The 25,659-nt window shown below is 43.9% G+C and overlaps 1 long non-coding RNA gene across 1 annotated transcript in view; it reads left to right on the top strand.

Annotated features, from left to right (window-relative positions):
- LOC137438477 (uncharacterized) overlaps positions 1-21,074 on the top strand; it is a 50,022-nt gene extending 28,948 nt beyond the window's left edge. The window contains exon 2 of the long non-coding RNA XR_010986720.2: positions 20,729-21,074. This is a non-coding gene — a long non-coding RNA (uncharacterized LOC137438477). The remainder of the gene's footprint in view (positions 1-20,728) is intronic.
- Positions 21,075-25,659: the final 4,585 nt, after the last annotated feature.

The raw sequence follows: 25,659 nt of genomic DNA on the forward strand, positions 1-25,659 counted from the left end.
CTGGTCTGTGCACCTGTGCACTTGTATTGCTGGGCTGCATCTCTACATCCCTGAGTTGCCACTGCAATCTCTCGTTATCTTCTGAAACACGAAAAAATTATCTGTACCATCCTTTTTGGGGAGACAACTGGAAATCAGATGGGACAACTGTCACTTTCATTACTAATTTCGAGGGCAGTTGTGCATTTGTCTCCTCCACTGTATCCTGTATCCTTTTTATTTTAAGTTCTAGATCCGTTATCCGTTCTTGCTGTTCCCGTTGTCTGGATTCACCATCCCAAAGATGGAATGCAAGCCAGTCTACCGTTAGATTCTGTCTCTTCCTGGCTTTCAATCTTTGTTCCAATCTTTCCAATCGACTTCGCTCAAATGTACCATCTCTTGGAAACTCCTCATCATGTCCCTTTGTCCACAAATACCAATTCTCGACCTGCCTTATAGCTTCGGCACCATAACGGTCGTACATATGATGTGTACAAGTACCTTTTTGTGGAATCTCTGGTTGTCCTTGTGTATTCTTGCAGGCTCCATTTCCCATTCTGCTTTTTATCAAAGTAGCGTTGGATGTGTTGTAGTTTGTTCCTCTAAAGCTTCACTCGTACCTCCAGGAAGGATCTCTCCACCTGTTCAAACGGTGATTTCCAGAGAATCTCTCTCACCTGTGGCTTTTGCACAATCCAATCTCACAGATCAGTATTTGCAGATGAGCCAGAGGGTCAGTATGAAATGGGTGAATCCTCAGGTGTCCGCTCTGTTGAAGGGGAAATCACACAATGGTAACCGCACATATATATCTATATATAAACTCACCACCTTGCTCAATTTTCCAAGGTTGTCTTCACATTGATAATATCTCACAAAGATATCAAAGCTTCTTTCTTGAGACCGCATTTTCATCAATCAAACAATCAATATATTCAATTCAATTTATTCAGTTCAATTTATTCAGTTAAATTTATTCAATTCAATTTATTCAGTTCAATTCAATTATTCAATTTCAATTAATTTATCAATATTCATCAATAAATCAAATTAATCATTTTGGATGACTCCTTGCATAAGCCCTTTCCCCAATGATGTCAGGACAGGTCCATCTATTGACTGAGATCGAAGCTCATCGGTCGTCACCTCTGGTTCATACCTCATGTCAATTGACGAATCACTGTTCTGTCCTAGGGTCATATCTGACCTATTTTTTCATTTTGCCTGGTCTTCACAAATGTTCTTTGCAACCACTAAAGGCAACTCATCCTTCATTCGTGAGACCGCCAAAATGGATGGCAGATATTAAAGTTCTTTAGGAAAAATATCTCATCATTTTTCTTTTAATAGTACCCAAATCTCTTGGCAATATAAATTTCGTAAAACTCCTGAAATAAGACTGTAAAATTCCTTCAATCATGCTAAATTTTGAAACTCCATAGCTTGTAACACCCAATTTATCCCATAGGGCTTGAAAGTTCTTTCCCAAGTTCATGCAATCATTCTGCATTTGAACCCTATGATATCATTCATAATAATCATCATGATTTTAGAGTCATGGTCCTATCATAATCATCTATTTAAAACGAACATTTCCTTTATCACCACAGCTATGTGGTATAATCAACAATAGAATAAAACTGTACATAGCAACAGGCTACCTCATGGCCACTTAGTATACCTATTTGACAATAAGTCATAACAATATCGAATAATCATTGAACAATTCTAAAATCGCTTCCACTGCTCCAGCCGCAGCATTCGTCATTTTGTCTGCTCATCCGCGTGACCAAAACGAAATAAAGGGAGCTCAACCATTACACAGCGCTTTTAATGGCGCATGCCATAGGAACTCAACGCAATTTCGACTCGGCCAGAAAAACGAGCAAATTTTGCAGGATGTTAACTGGAATTAGCCGTGAAAATATATACAAAATACACAAAAATACACACCCACAAAAATAAACAACAAAACCCAAACAAAACCAAGGTCGACCATATTACACAATTAAATTACACATTAAATTACTCATTAAATTACTCATTAAATTACTCATTAAATTACTCATTAAATTACACCATTTCAGCATCGTATTGATTGCTGAACTGTTCATGGGTTTATACACACCTTAAAAGAGGTATGCTTTGTGGTGTTGCCCACCTACCACGTTTAATTAAATTAATTGATTGCTGAAATGTTCATGGGTTTATACACACCTTAAAAGAGGTATGCTTTGTGGTGTTGCCCACCTACCACGTTTAATTAAATTACACCATTTCAGCATCGTATTGATTGCTGAAATGTTCATGGGTTTATACACACCTTAAAAGAGGTATGCTTTGTGGTGTTGCCCACCTACCACGTTTAATTAAATTAATTGATTGCTGAAATGTTCATGGGTTTATACACACCTTAAAAGAGGTATGCTTTGTGGTGTTGCCCACCTACCACGTTGAATTAAATTACATCATTTCAATTAAAAAAAACATCGCTTCTACTGCTCCAGCCGCAGCATTCGTCACTTTGTCTGCTCATCCGCATGACCAAAACGAAATAAAGGGAGCTCAACCATTACACAGCGCTTTTAATGGCGCATGCCATAGGAACTCAACGCAATTTCGACTCGGCCAGAAAACGAGCAAATTTTGCAGGATGTTAACTGGAATTAGTCGTGAAAATATATCCAAACTACACAAAAATACACACCCACACAAATAAACAACATTTATTCCGTTCAACAGAACAAACATTTCCTATATCATGACATGCATGTCTTCAAAATTATATGACCAAGAGAAAAAGTAAAACTAATTAAAACTGCGGGCAGTGATGATCCGGGGACCATACCGCTCCATCCTGATTGGACGGGTGCGTGCTAGAGTCGTTAACAACGACAGTCCAGATCCGATTGTTCAAAATTTCAACTCAATCGATCGAAAAATGAATGCAGGGATGCATTTTAAAGGTGCAGTGGCACTAACTGAGTTGCCACGAATATGGCCACGAAATTGCCAATATGGCCATCACAAAATATTTTCCTTAATCAATTGGCTCATAGCATAACCAATCTGCAAGTATTTCATCCGAAGATGTATCTCTGAGGAATTTTAATTAAATAAGTCATTTATAAATCAATGAGTTAATTTATTAAATGATTAATCAATAAATCAAAATTTTCCTTGACAGCCACATCACTTGGTCAGTGTCAGGTCCAAATATCAGCTTCCTTACTCAAAAGGTGCCTGAGTTAATGTAATGTAATTACTGTAATAAGATTACTGCAATTACTGTAATGATTACTGTAATTACCGGAACTGTAATTACCTCAGGTAATTACTGTAATGTAATTACTGTAATGTAATAAGAAATGTAATTAATTAAATAAGTACTTCATTAATCGCTAATAATTAAATAACTCGTGAATTCTTATCCGATTTACTTAACATTTGAGTGTCCCCAAAACGTTGGAGCAAAACGTTGCAACAACGAAAGTGAAACGTTGTAGCGACGTTGTGGAAACGTCAGCAAAACCCAACATTTGAATGTTCCCAAAACGTTGGAGCAAAACGTTGCAACAACGAAAGTGAAACGTTGTAGCGACGTTGTGGAAACGTCAGCAAAACCCAACATTTGAATGTTCCCAAAACGTTGGAGCAAAACGTTGCAACAACGAAAGTGAAACGTTGCAGCGACGTTGTGGAAACGTCAGCAAAACCCAACATTTGAATGTTCCCAAAACGTTGGAGCAAAACGTTGCAACAACGAAAGTGAAACGTTGTAGCGACATTGTGGAAACGTTTTACAACAACATTATTTCAATGTTGCAGGAAAGTAATGTGAAAAACGTTGAAACAACGTTGTGGAAACGTCAGCAAAACCCAACATTTGAATGTTCCCAAAACGTTCCCAAAAATGTTCTCTCTCTGTCTGTCTCTCTTTCTGTCTGTCTATGTCTCTCTCTGTCTGTCTCTCTCTCTCTGTCTCTCTCTCTGTCTATCTCTCTCTGTCTGTCTCTCTCTCTCTGTCTGTCTCTCTCTGTCTGTCTATCTCTCTCTCTGTCTGTCTATCTCTCTCTCTCTGTCTGTGGTTCTCTCTGTCTGTCTCTCTCTCTGTCTGTCTCTCTCTCTGTCTGTCTATCTCTCTGTCTGTCTATGTCTCTCTCTGTCTGTCTCTCTCTCACTTTCTGTCTCTCTCTGTCTATCTCTCTCTGTCTGTCTGTCTCTCTCTATCTGTCTGAATATCATCTTTATCTCTGTCTGTCTCTATGTCTCTCTCTCTTTCTTTCTGTCTCTCTCTCTCTGTCTCTCTGTCTGTTTGTCTCTCTCTGTCTATCTCTCTCTGTCTGTCTCTCTCTCACTTTCTGTCTCTCTCTGTCTATCTCTCTCTGTCTGTCTCTCTCTCACTTTCTGTCTCTCTCTGTTTATCTCTCTCTGTCTGTCTGTCTGTCTCTCTCTATCTGTCTGAATATCATCTTTATCTCTGTCTGTCTCTATGTCTCTCTCTCTTTCTTTCTGTCTCTCTCTCTCTGTCTCTCTGTCTGTTTGTCTCTCTCTGTCTATCTCTCTCTGTCTGTCTCTCTCACTTTCTGTCTCTCTCTGTCTATCTCTCTCTGTCTGTCTGTCTCTCTCTCTCTGTCTGTCTCTCTCTCTCTGTCTGTCTCTCTCTGTCTGTCTATCTCTCTCTCTGTCTGTCTATCTCTCTCTCTCTCTGTCTGTCTCTCTCTCACTTTCTGTCTCTCTCTGTCTATCTCTCTCTGTCTGTCTGTCTGTCTGTCTATGTCTTTCATTTAACCGTGAAGCATGTCTGAAAAGCTTACTCATTTTTATTTTATTTAAATCCCCCTAGCCGTTCCAAAATATAAGCACATTGCAATGGGGGAAAATATAAAAGTGCATTTCTCCCATCCAATTTGACTGAGAAAAAATATCTGTATATAATACTTTCTTTGTCCGCCGCCTTAATCGCACACCTTGAGCGGGCAGCTCAAGTCTTCAAGCAGGGCAAAGCAGTCTTCAAGTGCTAAACACATGTACCAGCCTTGTACATTCCACGAATCCTGCACCAAATTTTCTCATACTCACTCAAATTAGATCCATTTCACATATCTGTTCATGAAATTTCACCAATGATCACAAGTAATTATCACATTGCAATAATCTCTAAACATTCCTAAACCATTCAACTTGTTTAAAGGACGTTCATTTCGCAAGAAGGAGCGGCAGCAAGAGACAGGTAGCCGGAATGGAAATGAGGGACAATGAGGGACAGTGAGGGAGTGTCGGTATGCAATTTTCATCCAATCGCCATCTTTCACAATAATTCTGGACCGGCGTCAGATGGCGTTGTCTGTCATTAATTTATATGTTAATCGAACGAGTTTTAGGTGTTTTAGAAAATGGCGGGAACTTTTTTTTTTTTTTTTTCCCTTCTTCCCCGAATGTACGCGCCCTACAGAACTCGGAAAACAGATCGCCCCCATGGTGCACTTCATGGGTCGGTCCGTCCACCGTGCTCCGCAGGGTTTTTTAATTATCATGTCAGAACTGGCTCATTTTTATTCAGACAGCGCAAAAATACGTTTACCAAACTAATTAGAAAACACGAATACCAGTTACAATCGTTTGCCGATGTTCCATCCGTGACTGTTCGCTCATTCACTCTTCCTGATTTGCATTCAAGGCCCTCTATCACTACACGGCGTAATAAATTCCGCATTTGTAATGACATTTCAACAGGATTACGACTCAAAGGAAAAAGGAAAGAGCAGACATTTTGTAGGACTATCGTTACAAAATCGTTACATCATTACATTTATTTACAAGGTACCTCCAAATACATCTTAATCACACAGTCATTGGTTCTTTGAATAAATCATAGCACCGGGAGAGCCAGCTCCAAAAAATGGATCTTTATGATTCATTCAGCACCCAAGTAATTGGTTCTCTGTGTACTAATTAATTACACAGCACCCGGGCCCTGCTCATATGGATCCTTTGTGTCGCGAGCACAGCACCTGAGCAAAGGGTCCCATCTATATTTTCCTTATCAGGGCTTCCATGCACCGATGGCGCGTGGAGAAGCCCAAACACCAAATCCTCCATGTATATACAAAATAACTATTCCCATGTTCGTAAATCATACTGGACAAAAACAAGACACACTCACCTTTAAAGATCTTGTATGTGTCCAATTGATCCCAGCGGTGCCTCCATATTGTTCGGGAATAGTTATATGACTCAGGAGGATACAAAATAACTAAACAGGGCTTTTACAAAGCAACGCTTTATTAGCTAATAATTCACTTGTTTCAATGCAATAAAGAACTACAATACTATAACGAATTTAGTAATTCAAGTCGTTGGTTCTTCTTCGTTCACCGGTGCTCTCCTGTTTTCTGTTTCCCGTTGCGTGCTCGTTCGTTCCGTCGGGCAGGGGTTATCGTGGCAAGTGCTCATGAGTCAAGGAGATGTTCACTCTTTTATGGGCACCGCAGTATTAATCCTTCCTCCGCTAATCCTAATCCGTTCTCCGCAAACGTTACTCGGTCGCCTCACTGGCACCAGCTCGCTCCCCTCCTGCTGCGAGTTCCATTTACCAAACAATAGGGGGGGTGCTCCAGCCTGGGGCTGTGACCAGGTGGACAAGAGATTACCATGTTCATGCACATTCCTGACATTCATTTACGAAATCGTCTATCTGCTTCGTTACCAGTCCCAATCAATGAGTTACCAGTCCCAATCAATGAGTTACATTTCCACACTAGCCCAGAGTGCTTAATGTTGTGCAGGAAAAAGCTTACCATTTTTTGTTCTTTTTTTGACTGATTTCTGAAAAACTTGGTAATAATAAAAAATGAATAAAACGGGGGAAAAAAATATTTCGGGATTTTTTCACATTAAAAAAAAATCCGCTTTTCAAAACATAAAAGGCCTATTTTCTTAACATAAAAATCTGTAGTCTACTAATAAAGGTTAAAGTTTGTCCCCCATAGTTAGTCACACAAGCAACATGTAGCCTCGCGATAGTATAGTTATGTCTTAGTATTTGTGAGCTGAGTCCTTTTCCTTCGTTTCTGTTCTTTAGTCCAGTAACAAACACTCCTAACATGCGTTGTCTGTGCTTGTAATTAGCTGATGATCACCTATTCATTCCTGTGTGTGATTGGTTCATGACATCAACAATGTCATACTGCCACCAGCAATGTATGTCAATTACTGTGACCAAGTAGTGTATTTATTGTGCATGTGATCTGTCCTTCAAGGCCACGTCCACCGGATAAATGACTACGTTTGAGCAAAACGTGACCTTTGCTAGACACCAGCTGACAGTGAGCTACCCTCCATGGCATTGAGGTTGAAGAGACTTTATCTGGTCCGTTGTCCTGGTTACTTGGGGCAAAACGTTGTTGTGACCAGCAATGGGGGATTTCAAATGCCCTCTCGGCTTGCTGTTATTTTTCATTCTCCCAAAGACCTGAGGTCAAGCCAGCTATCTCTGTGTCCAAAGAGTTTATTTTCATTGCCAGAGAAATGTTTACCTTCAATCCTATACTGACCGAAAGAAACCCTCGCGTGAGGGAGGGTTTCTTTCGGTCAGCCTAGCATTGAATGTTCTTTATTGCTTTTATCATCTGGTGATCACAGAACATACACACACAGGCTGTTTGAATCGATCATAAATGTAAAACTGTTTAAGCAAACTCTGAAATAAATCCAGCATCTGTTCCTCTATAATCACATGACATTTGTTGTAAAGCTTTATACTTTTGTTTATTGTCTAATTTAGTGCAAATCTTGATTCATTTTGTAAATGGTCAAAGTGCTGAGTTCATGACCAAATAGTATAAGACACAGTGTTTGGATGGTGCAGAAGTTGTTGCCCAATTGCAGTGTACATTTAATTAACATCTTCAAGGTATTAGATGCCATCTCCGTAGTGAGGGTTGTCGGCAGTCATGTAAAACAGTCTTTCACGAACCGGCTGGCCAATCCTTCCGTTTGACTTAAGATAGTTTGAGCAGGAAATTGGAACCTGAATGCAACAGTGGATGCTGATGATAACTTTTTTTTTCTTTTTTTTTTTGAAGTTCGCCCTAAACAAGGCTGAAAACCACTATCTGTAAAGGAAAGGGCTGGAGAGAAAAAAAAACCTTCACTTAGTCCTGAAACAAGGCAATCTTGTCACAGGACCACTGTGCAGGAGGAGGTAACTATGCCAGGTGGAAAAATAAATTTTCCGACACCATTTTGTTGTTTTTTATGAGACGCCATCTCTGTACTGGATGGCCATTGGCTCCCTACGGGAGCTCATCCGCCCTTTGCCAGGTGTTTTTTTTAGTCCTGGAGGGCATCACAGTCACCCTCCCCACTAGCAATGCCAGTGAGGGTTGTCGGTTTAGTCGCCGACAACCCCACCATGTGGCAGGTAGCACTGGGTGACAGGTTACCAGTGGCAGTCATATACAACTGACCTGACAGAAACTCGCCAACTGAAGGGTAACTGTCGACACCGTGGGACCTTTAACATCCACCAGATAATGCAAACAGACGGAAAACCTGGCTTAATGTCCACTTGATCAACGGCGCACTTTGTGATCCAAACCGCTGCCTACGAAGCACCAATCCGAGAGTTTCTAGTCGGGTCAGGAATCAAACCCTGACGAGACCGTTCAAAGGCAAGTGCACCACTGTGTCTCCAAATGACCAGCTGGCAAATACCCTGATTTATTTCTGTGCTCAGGCTCTGAGAGAGTCCCAGTCTCTGAGAGAGATCCAGTCTCTGGGAGAGATCCAGTCTCTGGGAGAGTCCCAATCTCTGTGAGAGATTCAGTCTTTGGGAGAGATCCAGTCTCTGGGAGAGATCCAGTCTTCTCGGAGAGTTCCAGTCTCGAGATCCAGCCTCTGGGATCGTTCCAGACTCTGGGATAGGCCCAGTTTCTGGGAGAGTTCCAGTCGTCTCTGGGAGAGTTCCAGTCGTCTCTGGGAGAGATCCAGTCTCTGGGAGAGATCCAGCCTCTGGGAGAGATCCAGCCTCTGGGAGAGATCCAGCCTCTGGGAGAGATCCAGTCTCTGGGAGAGATCTAGCCTCTGGGAGAGATCTAGCCTCTGGGAGAGATCCAGTCTCTGGGGGAGATCCAGTCTCTGGGAGAGATCCAGTCTCTGGGAGAGATCAAGTCTCTGGGAGAGATCCAGTTTTCTCGGAGAGTTCTAGTCTCGAGATCCAGCCTCTGGGATCGTTCCAGCCTCTGGGATAAGCCCAGTTTCTGGGAGAGTTCCAGTCGTCTCTGGGAGAGTTCCAGTCGTCTCTGGGAGAGATCCAGTCTCTGGGAGAGATCCAGCCTCTGGGAGAGATCCAGCCTCTGGGAGAGATCCAGCCTCTGGGAGAGATCCAGTCTCTGGGAGAGATCCAGTCTCTGGGAGAGATCCAGTTTTCTCGGAGAGTTCTAGTCTCGAGATCCAGCCTCTGGGATCGTTCCAGCCTCTGGGATAAGCCCAGTTTCTGGGAGAGTTCCAGTCGTCTCTGGGAGAGTTTCTAGTCTCTGGGAGAGATCCAGTCTCTGGGAGAGATCCAGCCTCTGGGAGAGATCCAGCCTCTGGGAGAGATCCAGCCTCTGGGAGAGATCCAGCCTCTGGGAGAGATCCAGCCTCTGGGAGAGATCCAGTCTCTGGGAGAGATCCAGTCTTTGGGGGCGATCCAGTCTCTGGGAGAGATCCAGTCTCTGTGAGAGATCCAGTCTCTGGGAGAGATCCAGTTTCTGCGAGAGGCCAAGTCTCTTGAAGAGGCCCAGTCTCTTGGAGTGATCCAGTCTCTGAACGTTGTGGGCCTCACAGTCATTCTTTTCTGGCTTGTGGAAACTTCTTCCCAGGTCCGTTGTGTCAAGGTCTTCCATTCAGGATTTTGTTTCTGCTGTGCACCGCCACCTCATGGTCTTTCATTTCCATAAGAGGAACTTCACCTGACTTTCATCTTTACATCCACTAGCTAATGCCAACAGTCGAGACGCCCATTGAATGTGCATGACACCCATTGATGCCTCACCCTACTTGTGAAAGGAGTTTATAGCTAGAAACACCATGACAGATGCTAACTGAGGCTGGAACAGCTTAGAGGTGAGCATGCATACCTCGGGAGTCTAGGACTCTAGGCCACCCTGTCAGCCCATGCATGGAGTATAAATGATTGGAAGTGGGGAGGGATGATTATGTATGCCAGCTCTATGTTCCCAATGTATACATGTACACTCTGCATGAATTTCGTATAATAGTAACAAACAAAACGTTCCATTTAATACAAAAATAATAAGTTTAGCAACAATGAGCAGATGCATTTTGCTGTCCAATGGTGGGTGATGCAACACTTTGTACAACAGGGGACGCTGTTTGCTGCATGGAGAGGTGACTCGGCCTTCAGGTACCATAGTTTGTATACTATGTAGTGTATCAGAATACACATTGTTCTCTCTCTCTCTCTCTCCCTCTCTCTCTATCTCTCCTCATCTCATGGCCTTGTCACTTCGCATGTTTACTCTGGAAATGTGTCATGAGGTTGTTTTGGCCTTATTACAGATCTTTATATTTATCAATTACTCTCATAAATGTTTTTGGGACGTTCCGTCTCAAAATGTGGAAATGTTTATTTCCCTTGACACAGGAGTGGTCCTGAGAGCGAAGACGTAACACTTCGCAATTGATTTCCAGGGCCCTAAAACCTGAAGTAGGGCCACGATGACCCAAAGACGTCGTTTTTATTTTTGATGTGCCGTACGCTTTACAGAGGGTTACTGCTTCTGATTCAAGTTATTGGCAAGGGTTGCACTGGGTGGTTTGCCATTGCCTTCCCAGCACAATTTCACACGTTTTTTTTTTTTTTTTGTATACAAGATCGAGGCTCATGTAAGACCTAACATCAATCACAAAAAAAACAACGAACGAAACACAAAACATCCAAAAACGGGAGCGGGAGACAAGATGGGGAGAGAGAGGGAAGCACACAAGTACAACAGCAGAGAACAGGGACATCGGGAGATCTGTGGGAGGGAGAGGGCTTGGGGAGAGGAGACATGGGGGGGGGGGGAGGGGGGTTGCAAATTTTTTGGAGTTTAGCAAGGTTTCAAGCGCTTTTCTGGCATGATGACTGAGACGTACACACAAAGAACCGCCTTTAGAGGCCATTTTTTCCCCGCAGAGCAGGGGTTGGCCTTTTTTTGGCACCTTGATCCCCTTTTTGAAGCAATGTTTTATGGCCGGATTCCCTTCCTGCCACCAACCCTGTTAGTCGCCTCTTGCGACACACAGGGAATTACCAGTGAACTGGTACTCAATTTGCGGACCTCGGAAGAATGACAGGCTGAGTCAACCCCCCTGGTGTTAATTCAGCGATTGACCGGGATTTGAACCCAGAATCCCAAGCCGGCACCCTAACCGCTAAGCAATGAGAGGAACACACACTCGCCTTCTATTCTTTCGTACGCAGTCCCTAGCTGAAGGGGTTGCATCATTTTCTGGGTACATTGCTGTGCAGCTGAGGCATTACCCCCTATAAGTCTAGGCAGGAATTTCTGTAAGTTGCTCACTGTGCTGGTAATAGCTCAACTACTGTTCACAAACGACATTGCATCTTTAATGTTGGCAGGCAGGACATGCAGTTTAATGTCAATCTGATGGACGACACACATTGATGAATTGTCCTGCATCTGAAGAACAAGAATAACTGTTCATAGCTGGTTCGAGATTCGACCCAGCCAGGAAAACTCAGAGGGGAGTGTCTATGCTAAGGAGGGTTGGCTACCGTACCAGCCAACATACTTGCTACAGAGCAACTTTACACGGAAGTGACGTCGTGCACAATCACGTGCAAGTGTTTTGTAGCCAAGAAGAACCGAGAAATATGGAGAAAAGTGAGTAAACAATACAGGGTGATTCAAAAAATGGGCCATTTGAACGTTTTATTGTAGAAAAATTACAAAAGATAGCAAATTCAGTGATGTATTGATGGAAAGCATCCACCATGACAGTTTGAAAGTGTGCTCCACCTCGGGTAAAACATGCTTTGCTCCTGACTCCATGATTCTCCACAACTCATCTGCAATTGACTGGAGTGGTAGCCTGATGGAAGTCCTCCATCTCCTGCTTCAGGACAGCAGGGTTTGAGGTTTGTTGGCATAAAGTTGACGTGTTTTTGTTTTTTTTGTATACAGAATCGAGGCTCGTGAAAGAGCTAACATTTATCACCAAAAAAAAATCAAACAGACAAACAAAATATATAAAAAGAGGGAGCGGTAGACAAGATGGGGAGAGAAGGGGAAGCAAACAAACACAACATTTGAGAGCAGGGACATCGGGAGATGTGTGGGAGGGAAGGGGCTTGGGAGGAGGAGGCGTGGGAAGGGGGAGGGCGGTGGGAGAGGTATAAAACACAAGGACACCAAGGACTTCCAGGAAAGAAGTTTGGGGGCAACAGCTTTTGGGGGCAGCACCCCAAAAGAAGAAATCTAATGGATTCAAATCCAGGCTGTGGCATGCCCACTCATGAACTGTGCCCAGGCTGATGGCACGTTTTCCAAACAGCTGGTGGAGCAAGTCGCTAGTTTCACCTGCAGTGTGCGGTGAGGCACCTTCCTGCATGAACCATGCAAGTCTGAGTTGGTTTGGGGACGGTAGTTGAGCGACATCATTGTGGAATCAGGGTAATACCTTACGGTACTGCTCCGTTGATTGTCACTGTCTTACCATTGACGTCCTCGAACCAATATGGTCCCAGCATACCCCATGTGGCATTCAATGCACAGAAGCAAATGGACTTGGGGCCCTGTAAAGACATCTCAGACACCTCCTCAGGAGGTTCCTCACCCCCAGAAGATGTTGCGATTGTTGTTAACCCCATTCAAATGGACGTGAGCTTCATCCCTGAACCACAAGGAGTTGACCGAATTTGGGTTCCTTTACATTCAGTAACTGAACCAATCACACATTGTTACTCATCTTGCCATGCCAATCAGAGTTAGCTTATGCCTTACAGATATGATGTTGGGGTAGAGCTTGAGTTCAGAAGTGAGAATGCGCCACACAGATGAGGTTGAGATCTCCAGTTCTTGGGAATGCCAATGGTGGAATTTCTTCGGACTTTTGATAGCAGAATCTCTCACAAGATCAATGTTCCCTTGGTCCTTGGTAACACGTGGTGGAGGGCCCCTGTTGCCTTTATTTTGACCTTTCACGCTTCCATGTGCTTCCTTTGAACAGCAACGTTGTCATTTCTCAGGTCATTCGTACAACCAAACATTCCCTCCAATTAAAAGGTTCGATTGATGTGACACAAAGATGCACAGCGGCATGATGGTCCAAACGAGCAGGTCACAGTGACCCAGTCAATAGTATTATCCTTTAACTCATTGGAAGTTATCAACTACAAAAGCCACATGGGAATGAATGAGTCTAAATCAAGATGAAAACCAGTTTTACAGAATATAAACTGTATTTGTCATATATAATATCTAAACATCGAAATTATAGACTAGTAAAGACCTCAGGCAGGTGTTGCTTAGTTTACCTGTTTATATCTAGGTAAACAATGAAAATATGAATTCAAAATCATGGATCAGTTCAATGGAGATTTCATCAGGATAAAGCTATTCAATTGAAGCACAAGCTTCATGCAGCTGAGCGAATTGTCCTTTACCAGTCCAGAGGAGAAATACAAAAACACATTGAAGAGCGAACAAATACAAGATGTATGCCATAAGATGTGTGCCATAAGATGTATACCATAAGATGTGTGCCATAAGGTGTGTGCCATAAGATGTGTGCGCCATAAGATGTGTGCGCCATAAGATGTGTGCCATAAGATGTGTGCCATAAGATGTGTGCCATAAGGTGTGTGCCATAAGATGTGTGCCATAAGATGTGTGCCATAAGATGTGTGCCATAAGGTGTGTGCCATAAGATGTGTGCCATAAGATGTGTGCCATAAGGTGTGTGCGATAAGATGTGTGCCATAAGGTGTGTGCCATAAGATGTGTGCCATAAGGTGTGTGCGATAAGATGTGTGCCATAAGATGTGTGCCATAAGATGTGTGCCATAAGATGTGTGCCATAAGATGTGTGCCATAAGATGTGTGCCATAAGATGTGTGCCATAAGGTGTGTGCGATAAGATGTGTGCCATAAGGTGTGTGCCATAAGATGTGTGCCATAAGATGTATGCCATAAGGTGTGTGCGATAAGATGTGTGCCATAAGGTGTGTGCCATAAGGTGTGTGCCATAAGATGTGTGCCATAAGATGTGTGCCATAAGGTGTGTGCCATAAGATGTGTGCCATAAGGTGTGTGCCATAAGGTGTGTGCCATAAGATGTGTGCCATAAGATGTGTGCCATAAGATGTGTGCCATAAGATGTATGCCATAAGATGTGTGCCATAAGATGTGTGCCATAAGATGTGTGCCATAAGATGTGTGCCATAAGATGTGTGCCATAAGGTGTGCGCGATAAGATGTGTGCCATAGGTGTGTGCCATAAGATGTGTGCCATAAGATGTGTGCCATAAGGTGTGTGCCATAAGGTGTGTGCGATAAGATGTGTGCCATAAGGTGTGTGCCATAAGATGTGTGCCATAAGATGTGTGCCATAAGATGTATGCCATAAGGTGTGTGCCATAAGGTGTGTGCCATAAGATGTGTGCCATAAGGTGTGTGCCATAAGATGTGTGCCATAAGATGTGTGACATAAGGCAACACAGCAAAACCATTTCAAAACGAACTAGAACGGCACTCAGAAGAGAGTATACCTCTGCCAGGTGAGCAGTTTACGTGTTATATCCACTGATAGGTCAGATCTGGATTCGGGCCTTAACCAAAATTTAATCGGCTTGTTATTGTCACCCTACTCATCCACCAAGTTTTGTCATAATCCATCCATAACTTTTTGAGATATTGTGCAATATTTGGTTTTTTGCCCTATCACTCAATGGTGAAAATGTGTGGGAAAAAATGTTGTGTGTGTGTGTGTGTGTGTGTGTGTGTGTGTGTGTGTGTGTGTGTGTGTGTGTGTGTGTGTGTGTCTCTCTGTCTGTGTGTGTGTCTATTTGTCTGTGTGTGTGTGTGTCTTTGTCTGTGTGTCTATTTGTCTGTGTGTCTATTTGTGTGTGTGTGTGTCTTTGTGTGTGTGTGTGTGTGTGTGTGTGTTGATACCTGTATGTGCATGTGTGTGTGTGTGTGTGTGTGTGTGTGTGTGTGTGTGTGTGTGTGTTGATGTCTGTGTGTGTGTGTGTTGATGTCTGTGTGTGTGTGTGTTGATATCTGTGTGTGTGTGTGTGTTGATATCTGTGTGTGTGTGTGTTGATATCGGTGTGTGTGTGTGTGTGTGTGTGTGTGTGTGTGTGTGTGTGTGTGTTGATATCGGTGTGTGTGTGTGTTGATGTGTGTGTATGTTTGTTGATACCTGTGTGTGTGTGTGTGTGTGTGTGTGTGTGTCTTGATATGTGTGTGTGTGTGTGTGTTGATTGTGTGTGTGTGTGTGTGTGTGTGTGTGTGTGTGTGTGTGTGTGTGTGTGTGTTGATAACTGTGTGTGTGTGTGTGTGTGTGTGTGTGTGTGTGTGTGTGTGTGTGTGTCAGTCAGTGACTGTGTGTCTTCCTGCCCTCAGTATAGTTACACCTGTTTCTGATTTCTTCTGAAATTCACCCTCTGGCCCGTTCAGCATTTGCGCAAAACAAAATACGACAAGCTATGAATGCAGGCGATAAATACCCTGCAAATGACTGCGTTTACTAAACAAAGTCTTCTGTTTATTAGCGCTGAATCGGTGCCATGTAAACCGAAATGTGTACATTTTGCAGTGTTTCAGCGGTTTGAGATTCCAAGTGGAACATACTTTGCAATTTCTTTACCGCCTTTGCCCTTCCTCTTCCTCCGGTTCTGCCAAGAGCTGTGACTTGTTAAACAACAGACACTTCTGTGTAATGTTAATGGCATGCAAAATGTTTTTGAAAAGTTTCATTACAGAATTGCTTTTCTCTCCCCTGCTCTTAGTCTTGGAGGTTGGTGGTATGATTCCGGCCCGGCTGAGTTATACCCAAAGATGTGCTAATTCTCATCATTTAAGCGATAGAGGATGGAGAAACGACCATAGGTTGGCATCTGTGGGGAGGAGGAAATTTATCCTAATTGTCTTGCTGAAGGTGGAGAGAAAGTCACATCATAAAATATGGCAAGGCGAGTATGCAGGTTGCCCATGGAAGTGACGTCACTTCCCCCAAGCTCATCAGCTGTCCTCTGGCCCGTCCTCCGTACACGGCGGGTTGCCATTGGCCACCGCTTCTGGCGGGCAGTGGCACATTCTCCACCATCTCACCCCTCTCCAAGGTCACAGCTGGCTTTACCGCCATGGCTTGTGGTGTGCCGGCCAAACAGTTCATGATGGTCCTTTTAAAGCAGGTAGTGTTTTCCTGGTACCTTTTTGTGGCCACAAGTCCTCACCTGCCCCACTTGCTAACAGGAGTTGTTTTTTTTTGCACGTACAATGTTATTCCTAGCCCACTCCTCAGCATTACGTGCAACAAGGCGACTTACTCTGACAGGTCCCTGAAACATGGTAATCGAACCTACTCTAAATACATGGACACAGTAGAGAACAGGGTCGTCGGTGGATCTGTGGAGGGAAGAGGGCAGGTGGGGGGTAGATGGGTGGGGGGGAGGGAAGGGGTACACGGTATAAAGTAAATGAACACGACCAGGAATTTCAGGAAAGAAGTTGGAGATTGAAAGAGGTGGATTTTGGGTGTATTAACGGGGGTATAAAAGATCAATGTTTTGGATGGGGGAAGATAAGAGATGGTAGTGAACAGCTGTTTTAAAGACCCGGAGGGAGGAGAGGGATTGAAGAGAGGGAGTTTCTCCCTCCTGAGGGAGTTTGTTCCAGGTGCAGGAGTAAAGAGGAATGAACGAGTGAAGGTGAGCAGAGAGTGTTGATTTTGGCAGTTTCACCAGAAGAGTGTTGCTGGCAGATCTTGTGTGAGCTGTAAGAATATTTGGGGGACAGAGCACAGATAGAGCTGGGGGAGCAAGGCCGGAGAGGAGTCGGTAGAAGACAGAAAGACCACCAACCTGCCTGCGGTGAGAGAGAGAGAAAGGCCCTCAGAATCAGCTTCATCCCGAGAGATTCCAATGATTCTGAAAGCTTTGGTTTCAACAGCGTGAAGCCAAGCTAGGTGTGAGGCAGGAGCACCAGCCCAGAGGGGAGAACAGTATTCCATCAAGCTGTGGATGAAAGCTTTGTATGTGGTGAGGAGCTCAGAAGTGCCCAGAAAGGACATCGCATGACGGAGGATGCCCACTGCCCAGTCGGAGACTGGCTTTGGAGGCCAGCTTGGAAATGTGGTTTACACGGGAAAGGTCATGGCAGATAGTGAGACCCAAAAGCTTGAGTGACGGAACTTCTTTTTTTTTTTTTTTTTTTTTTTTGTATACAAGATCGAGGCTCGTGAAAGAGCGAAAAGGATTGGAAGGATTGTTCAGAAAGTAGATGGGAGGGTTGCCCAGACGGTCTTTTCGGAAAGACATAGTGAGAGTGTGAGATTTGTCAGGATTGAAAGACATGTTCCAGTTGTTTGACCAGTCTGTGATTTTGTCCAGGTCTGCAGAGAGTGAAGAGGCTGCAAACTACGTATCTGAGGGTTGAGATACGGCAGAGAAAGTACATGTTAAAAGTAGTGTTCCTCTCTGCTATGGCCTGCATCCATGCTAAATCATCAATAACCAAAATAAAACACTAGATGGTATTCATAGAATTCTTACCCTGCGGAGTCAACTTGGTGCGAGCCAACTCGTCTGTTTTTGAAGAGTTTTTTCTTTGATCCAATATGGCTGCCAGACCAGGTGAGTAACGACATCATAAATTTATATTCTCTCATATAATTGTTGTGTAGATCACGCTCAATAAATTTCAAACTGATCAGAGTAAGCAAGGTCCCTTTTGTAATTATGACGTCATAATGAAGGCACTAATGACGTCATCGTTAATAACACTTATTCCCTATGCAGAGTACTTGACAATGAGCCATGTTTCAATTTTTTTCTATTGAGCAGTTTTGGAGATAGAAGTGTGACGTTTTCCCAAGTTGGTGTTCGTACCATGTGATGTATGACGTCACAGTTATGAAGAAAAAAATCTTCAGCAGATGCGCTCCTATGGTAAATTTTCTGTCAATCGGACCAACGGCTGCCGAGAAAATGAATTTTGAAAATGTAGACACGTACTTACCGACCTACGTCACACGTAAGCACGTAACCGATCTCTTAACACCGCTTTCCGCTTCGTGAGCGCAGGGTAACAGCAAGACTGATGGTCTATCAACGGTGTCGCCGGGTTTGTTTGACAGTTCAGTTTCAGCGGATAGCAATACCTGGGTGTAGTTATCAGTTAGCAAATAATGTAAGTATTACTTTTTTTTGACTTCAGTCATGGACAGCCAGTTCGTGAATGACTTGGGTTAAAAAAAACAAAATCGGCGAATGGCAAACGATGAACCAATAATTTCCACATTCCTGTGCCACCTTCAGTCGAACGTCAGGCATTGACAGCAGGTTCGTGAAGGACTTGGACAAAAAAAACGTAGCCAGTCTGAGTGTTGCTCTATTCAAACAATGGCGAAACTGCAAATGGGGAATCCGCGAATGTCACAGATGGAAACCCTTACGTCATTTCCTCATTCTGCGGAATTAATTAAGCATTTTTAATTCTCATATTCCATTGTTATATCATGCTGCAAGTACACTATGTGTTCAGAACTTTGTGTATCTTGCAGATTGAGTAGTTCTAGTAAATTATTCATGAAAACGTAACAATGGAATATGAGACCGAGAAATGCTTAATCATAATTCCGCCATGTTGTTATCGTGTTTAGATATTTCCCCAAAATAAATGATTCTAGTACGAGTCAAATGTTGGTTTTAATATTTTGGGAACACCCTCCGATAATTGACATGTACATAAATTGTTATGTCTACATACCACCTTGACCTTTTCTCATGGCCTTGACCTCCCAAGGTCATGAATCATTTTGCATTTCATCTACCCCCAGGAATATCAATCCACATATCAAGTATATCCAACTTGGTGCAGTGGTTGCTGACTTATCGGTCAGTCAAAAGTAACCTTGACCTTGACTTGACCAGTGACCTTGACCTTTCTATGTGACCTTGAGCTCGTAGTCACGAAAACATCGTTTATTTGATTCCTGATCATCAGAGCTATCAATCTACATACCAAACATGTGTAATTCGGAGCAGTAACTGCTGATCTATCTCAAGTTCCAGTTGCAGCCTAGTTTTGTGGTGGCCATCTTGGATTTATGCCAATTATGAGGTGCCAACGAAGTTTAAAGTGTCTGCCCTGGATCAGACTTTGAAGAGGACATATAGAAGGTCATTTGGGCCTATTTTAGTGATTTCTTCCACAAGTGCACACTACTTCCCCCAAGTGGGACTATCATAGAAGTCACCATCTCGTGATGGACCCCAAACCATCTCAATGCACCAAATGTCCTGAAACGACTTCATAGCTTAGTGAAACGAATGGATTAATCCTTTGAATAGACTGAACTGGTGGTGATCATGCTGATGTACACACACACACACACACACACACACACACACACACACACACACATACACATACACACACACACACACACACACGTGCACATGTGGATACTTTTAAACCTAGTAGGTTTCCGGTCCATCACTTGAAGCCCACCCACATGTGGAGATAGCCGTCAACAACAGCAACTTCACACACAGACACACGAAGGTGGATAATACTTCGACACCTGTGAGAGCTCAGTTTCACCTTCTGAAACCCACATTTGGAGAGAGGAAGCAACGACACGAACGCACGCACACACACACACAATACACACACACACACACAATGCACACAATACACATACATGCAATACACACACATACACACACACACACACACATACACACACACAATACACACACACGCAATACACACACAATACACACACGCACAACACACACACACACACACACACACACACGATACACACACAATACACAGAGACACTACATAATATACACACACAATACACACACACACACACACTACACACAAAATACACATACACACAATACACATACACACAATACATATCACTCACACACACACACACACACACACACACACACACACACACACACACACACACACACACACACACACACACACACTACACACACACACACACAAAATACACGCACACACACAATACACACACAATACACACACACACACACACACACACAATACACACACAGACAAATACACACAATACACATACACACAATACACACACACACACACAATATACACATACACACAATACACACACACAATACACACACACATACACACAATACACACACAATACACATACACACACACAATACACAATACACAATACACATACAAACACACACACATAATGCACCCACACAATACACACACACACACACACACACACACACACAAACATACGACACACACACCCCACACATACACACAAACGTAAATTTGCCATAACCTTTCGAAGCATTCTCCATCTGCTAAGTTCCTGTATGTTTCTTATCAATGGCATTTCCTTGTGTTTTTTCATTCTCACTGTTTTGTCTGACGTACCACAACCCTTCCAATGAATGTTGTACATCTGCCTCCTGTCCCTTTAACAGCAGCAAGAATGATGCAGTGGGAGAAGGGACGAGGAAAAGTCTACACTGCAGCAGATTTCTGGAGTGGGCTCCATGCTCAGTGAAGGAGTACTCAATTCAACAGCATTTTGTGAAGTTTGCAGTGAGATATTGACTCAATTGGACCTTTAACGTTTGGACACTTTATTGCACTCGATCACGTGTTAAGGTGGTTTGACTTTTGGGAGGTTACCTGTACAATTGATCTTAGCCATTGCACCCACATTACTGAACCCCCACCCCTCACCTCCCCTACAGTGACACTCTGGGGAAACTGGTTCATTCATTATGTCGATCCAAAATAATAAAAATACAATGCTTTTTTCTTTTTTTTGTGTACAGAGTCGAGGCTCGTGAAAGAGCTAACATTTATCAAACAAACAAATCAAACAAACAAGCAAACAAAGTATATGAAAAGGGGAGCGGTTGACAAGATGGGGAGAGAAGGGGAGGAAGCACACAAACACAACATTTGAGAGCAGGGACATCGGGAGATGTTTTTGGAGGGAGAGGGCCTGGGGGGAGGCAGGATAGGTATAAAACGCAAGGACACCAAGGACTTCCAGGAAAGAAGTCAAAAGTCACCTCAAAAAAGTGGATTTGGGGTGAAATTAGCGGGGGTAGAAAAGATCAAGGTTTTGGATTGGGGAAGATAAGAGATGGTGGTGAACAGCCGTTTTAAAGACCTGGAGGGAGGAGTGGGATTGAAGAGAGTGAGGGAGTTTGTTCCAGAGGCGGGAGAAAAGAGGAATGAAGGAGTGAAGGTGAGCAGAGAGTCTTGATTTTGGCAGTTTAACCATAAGAGGGTTGCAGGCAGATCTTGTGCGACCTGCAGGAATATTTGGGGGACAGAGCTTTCCATGGATAACATAGGAGGAGAGTTTGGTGAGCAGAGCGGGGTGCCAGACCGTATCGAAGGCACGTGATATGTCGAGGGAGACAGCTCTAATTTCCTGTTTGGCATTGAGGACCTTCATCCATTGTTGAGACAGCAGAAGCAGCATGTCCAGAGTAGAGTGACCTGGTCTGAAACCAAATTGATGATCAGAGATCAAGCCATTGGAGAAGAGGAAAGATTTCATATCCGAAGCAATGATGGATTCCATGACTTTGCTGATAATTGGGAGAAGGCTGATTGGTCTGTAGTTGCTATGATCTGTTTTTGCACCTTTTTGTGCAAAGCGGTGATGTTGGCTGATTTCCAAGCAGATGGCAGTTGACCTTGAGCAAAAGAGAGGGTGAAGAGAACAGAGAGAGGGAGTGAAAGAGCGGAAGAACAGGATTTTAGGACCCGTGGGCTGATGCCATCAGGTCCAGTTGCAGAATCAGAGTCGAGGGTTGACAGAAACTTTTCCACCTTGTCAGGAGGAAAGGACACGGAGTCCAGGAGTAGCTGAGTACGACTGGGTATGGTGGGTACAGAGAGGGATGGGTTTGGGACACGAGATTTAGAGGCAAACACAGAGTTGAGGCATTCAGCTTTTTCACGTGCGGAGTCAGCTGTGTAGCCATTTGAGGTAAGGGAGGGGATGGAGGGGGAACAAACACCAGAAACAGATTTGACCAGACGCCACCAGGATTTGGAAGAGGGAGACAGATAAGAGAGTTCGGTCTTGAGAACGGAGAGATATTGTTTCCTGGCTCTCCTGAGGGTGGACACACACTTGTTTCGGGCTTTGTGAAAGGAAATGAGATTTCCTTCCATTGGATTTGCTTTCCAGGAGACGAAGGCAAGTTGTTTCTGGGCAACAGCCTCACCACAAGATTCCGTGTACCATGGACGGGAGGAAGGGTATGACAACTGAAGACGAGATGGGATAAATCTGTGCATGAGAGAGAGCAATTTACTTTGGAAGAATTCCCAGGATGAGTTGATGTCAGAGGTGGTAGAGATGGGAGACCAGTCCAGATGATTGATGGCTGCTTGAAGACCGTGCCAGTTGGCCTGAGTGAAATGCCAGACTCGTCGACTCTGAGCAGGTTCCCTGAGAATGGTCAGAGAGATGTCCACTTTAACAAGGACATGATCAGATGATCCGATTGGAGCAGAAGAAGAGCAGCAGACATTTTCAGGGAAGTTAGACATAACCAAGTCCAGAAGAGAAGATGCTCCGTTGACTGAGATCCGGGTCGGGAAATTGACAGATTGTGTCAGTCCCAGTGAGTCGCAGAAGTCCTTTGCTGAGGAGCCATGGCTGGTGAGAGAGGTACCCACACCCAGCCAACTGGCATGGTGACAATTGAAATCACCACATATGAGGAAGAGAGAGTTGGGATGAGTAGATAGAAGTTGGTCCATATTATCAGACAGCGAGATGTAGATGGAGTCATCACTTTAATAGTGATGTCATCTGATGACTTTAATAGTCATCACTTTATGTCTTTCAATCCTGATAAATCTCACACTCTTACGATGTCTCTCCGAAAAGACCGACTGGACAACCCTCCCATCCACTTTCTGAATAATCCTCTCCAAGAAGTTCTGTCACTCAAGCTTTTGGGTCTCACTATTTGCCATGATCTTTCCTGGGAAAACCACATTTCAAATCTGGCCTCCAAAGCCAGTCGCCGACTGGGCATCCTCCGTCGTGCGAAGTCCTTCCTTGGCACACCTGAGCTCCTCACCACATACAAGGCTTTCATCTGCAGCTCTATGGAATACTGCTCTCCCCTCTGGTCTGGTGCTCCTGCCTCACACCTAGCTCGTCTTCACGCTGTTGAAACCAAAGCGTTCAGAATCATTGGAATCTCCCGCGATGAAGCTAACTCCAAGGGCCTTTCACTCACTCACCGCAGGCAGGTTGGTGGTCTTTCCGTGTTCTACCGACTCCTCTCTGGATCTGCCTACAACCCTCTTATGGTTAAACTGCCAAAATCAAGACTTTCTGCTCACCTTCACTCCTTCATTCCTCTTTTCTCCCGCCTCTGGAACAAACTCCCTCACTCTCTTCAATCCCACCCCACCCTCCAGGTCTTTAAAACAGCTGTTCACCACCATCTCTTATCCTCCCCCATCCAAAATCTTTTCTACCCCCGCTGATTTCGGTCCCCTTGTGTTTTATACCTCTCCCCCCCCCCCCCTTCCCACGCCTCCTCCCCCTAAGCCCTCTCCCTCCCACACTTCTCCCTGCTCTCAAATGTCGTGGTCGTGTGCTTCCCCTTCTCTCCCCATCTTGTCCTCCGCTCCCTCTTTTTGTATATTTTGTTTGTGAAATAAATGTTAGCTCTTTCACGAGCCTCGATTCAGTATACAAAAAAAAACAAAAAAAAAAAACTGTTTGGTGGACGGTACAACACACATATGAACAGGAGGTGGGAGCGAAGGGGAAGCCGTAGCCAGAGGTATTCCTGGGGGTGAGGTGGAGAGAGTGCAATGCAGGGCGAGTGAGGAAGAGAGTTTTTGATAAAGATAGCAACCCCACCTCCAGGACGAGGCTCAGGTCTCTCATACCGGAGGAGGGAGTAACCCTGGAGAGATACTAAGGAATCAGAAACATCATGAAGGAGGAAAGTTTCTGTTAAGCAGATCACGTCTCGTTTGACAGAAGCAACCTGTATGGAGAGATCCATACACAAAGTAAGATGGATACAATGAAGTAAAACGACATTGAAATCAGTTAACTTGGATACAACATCAAGAGGTAACCCAGGTAGCTCGATGACGTTGTGCCAACGTTGGCAATAGATTGGCAAAGGTCAGAACGGATTTCCATGATTTCCACAACGTCAGTCCAATAAAAGCCGGATTTCCACAACGTCGGTCCAATAAAAGGCGGATTTCCACAACGTCGGTCCAATAAAACCCGGATTTCCACAACGTCGGTCCAATAAAAGGTGGATTTCCACAACGTCGGTCCAATAAAAGGCGGATTTCCACAACGTTGGTCCAATAAAAAGCAGATTTCCACAACGTCGGTCCAATAAAAGGCGGATTTCCACAACGTCGGTCCAATAAAAGGCGGATTTCCACAACGTTGGTCCAATAAAAAGCAGATTTCCACAACGTCGGTCCAATGAAAAGCAGATTTCCACAACGTTGGTCCAATGAAAGGTGTATTTCAACAACATTGATCCAATGAAAAGCGGATTTCCACAACGTCGGTCCAATAAAAGCAATTTCCACAACATCGGTCCAATAAAAGCAGATTTCCACGATGTCGGTCCAATGAAAAGCAGATTTCCACAACGTTGGTCCAATGAAAAGCAAATTTCCACAACGTTGATCCAATGAAAAGCAGATTTCCATGACGTCGGTTCAATGAAAAGCAGATTTCCACAACGTTGGTCCAATGAAAGCAGATTTCCACGACGTCGGTCCAATGAAAAGCAGATTTCCACAACGTTGGTCCAATGAAAAGCAGATTTCCACAACGTTGGTCCAATGAAAAGCAGATTTCCACAACGTTGGTCCAATAAAAGGCAGATTTCCACAACGTCGGTCCAATGAAAAGCAGATGTCCACAACGTTGGTCCAATAAAAGGCGGATTTCCACAACGTTGTTCCAATAAAGGCGGCTTTCCACAACGTCGGTCCAATGAAAAGCAGATTTCCACAACGTCAGTCCAATGAAAAGCAGATTTCCACAATGTTGGTCCAATAAAAGGTGGATTTCCACAACGTTGGTCCAATAAAAAGCAGATTTCCACAAAGTCGGTCCAATGAAAAGCAGATTTCCACAACGTTGGTCCAATAAAAAGTAGATTTCCACAATGTCGGTCAAATAAAAGGCGGATTTCCACAACGTCGGTCCAATGAAAAGCAGATTTCCACAACGTTCTCCAATGAAAAGCAGATTTGCACAACGCTGGTCCAATAAAAAGCAGATTTCCACAACGTTGGTCAAATAAAAGGCGGATTTCCACAACGTCGGTCAAATAAAAGCAGATTTCCACTACATCGGTCCAATGAAAAG

This window comes from Myxine glutinosa, chromosome 13 (genome assembly GCF_964187855.1).
Source record: "Myxine glutinosa chromosome 13, kmMyxGlut1.1, whole genome shotgun sequence".
In the NCBI taxonomy this organism is placed as follows: Eukaryota; Metazoa; Chordata; class Myxini; order Myxiniformes; family Myxinidae; genus Myxine; species Myxine glutinosa.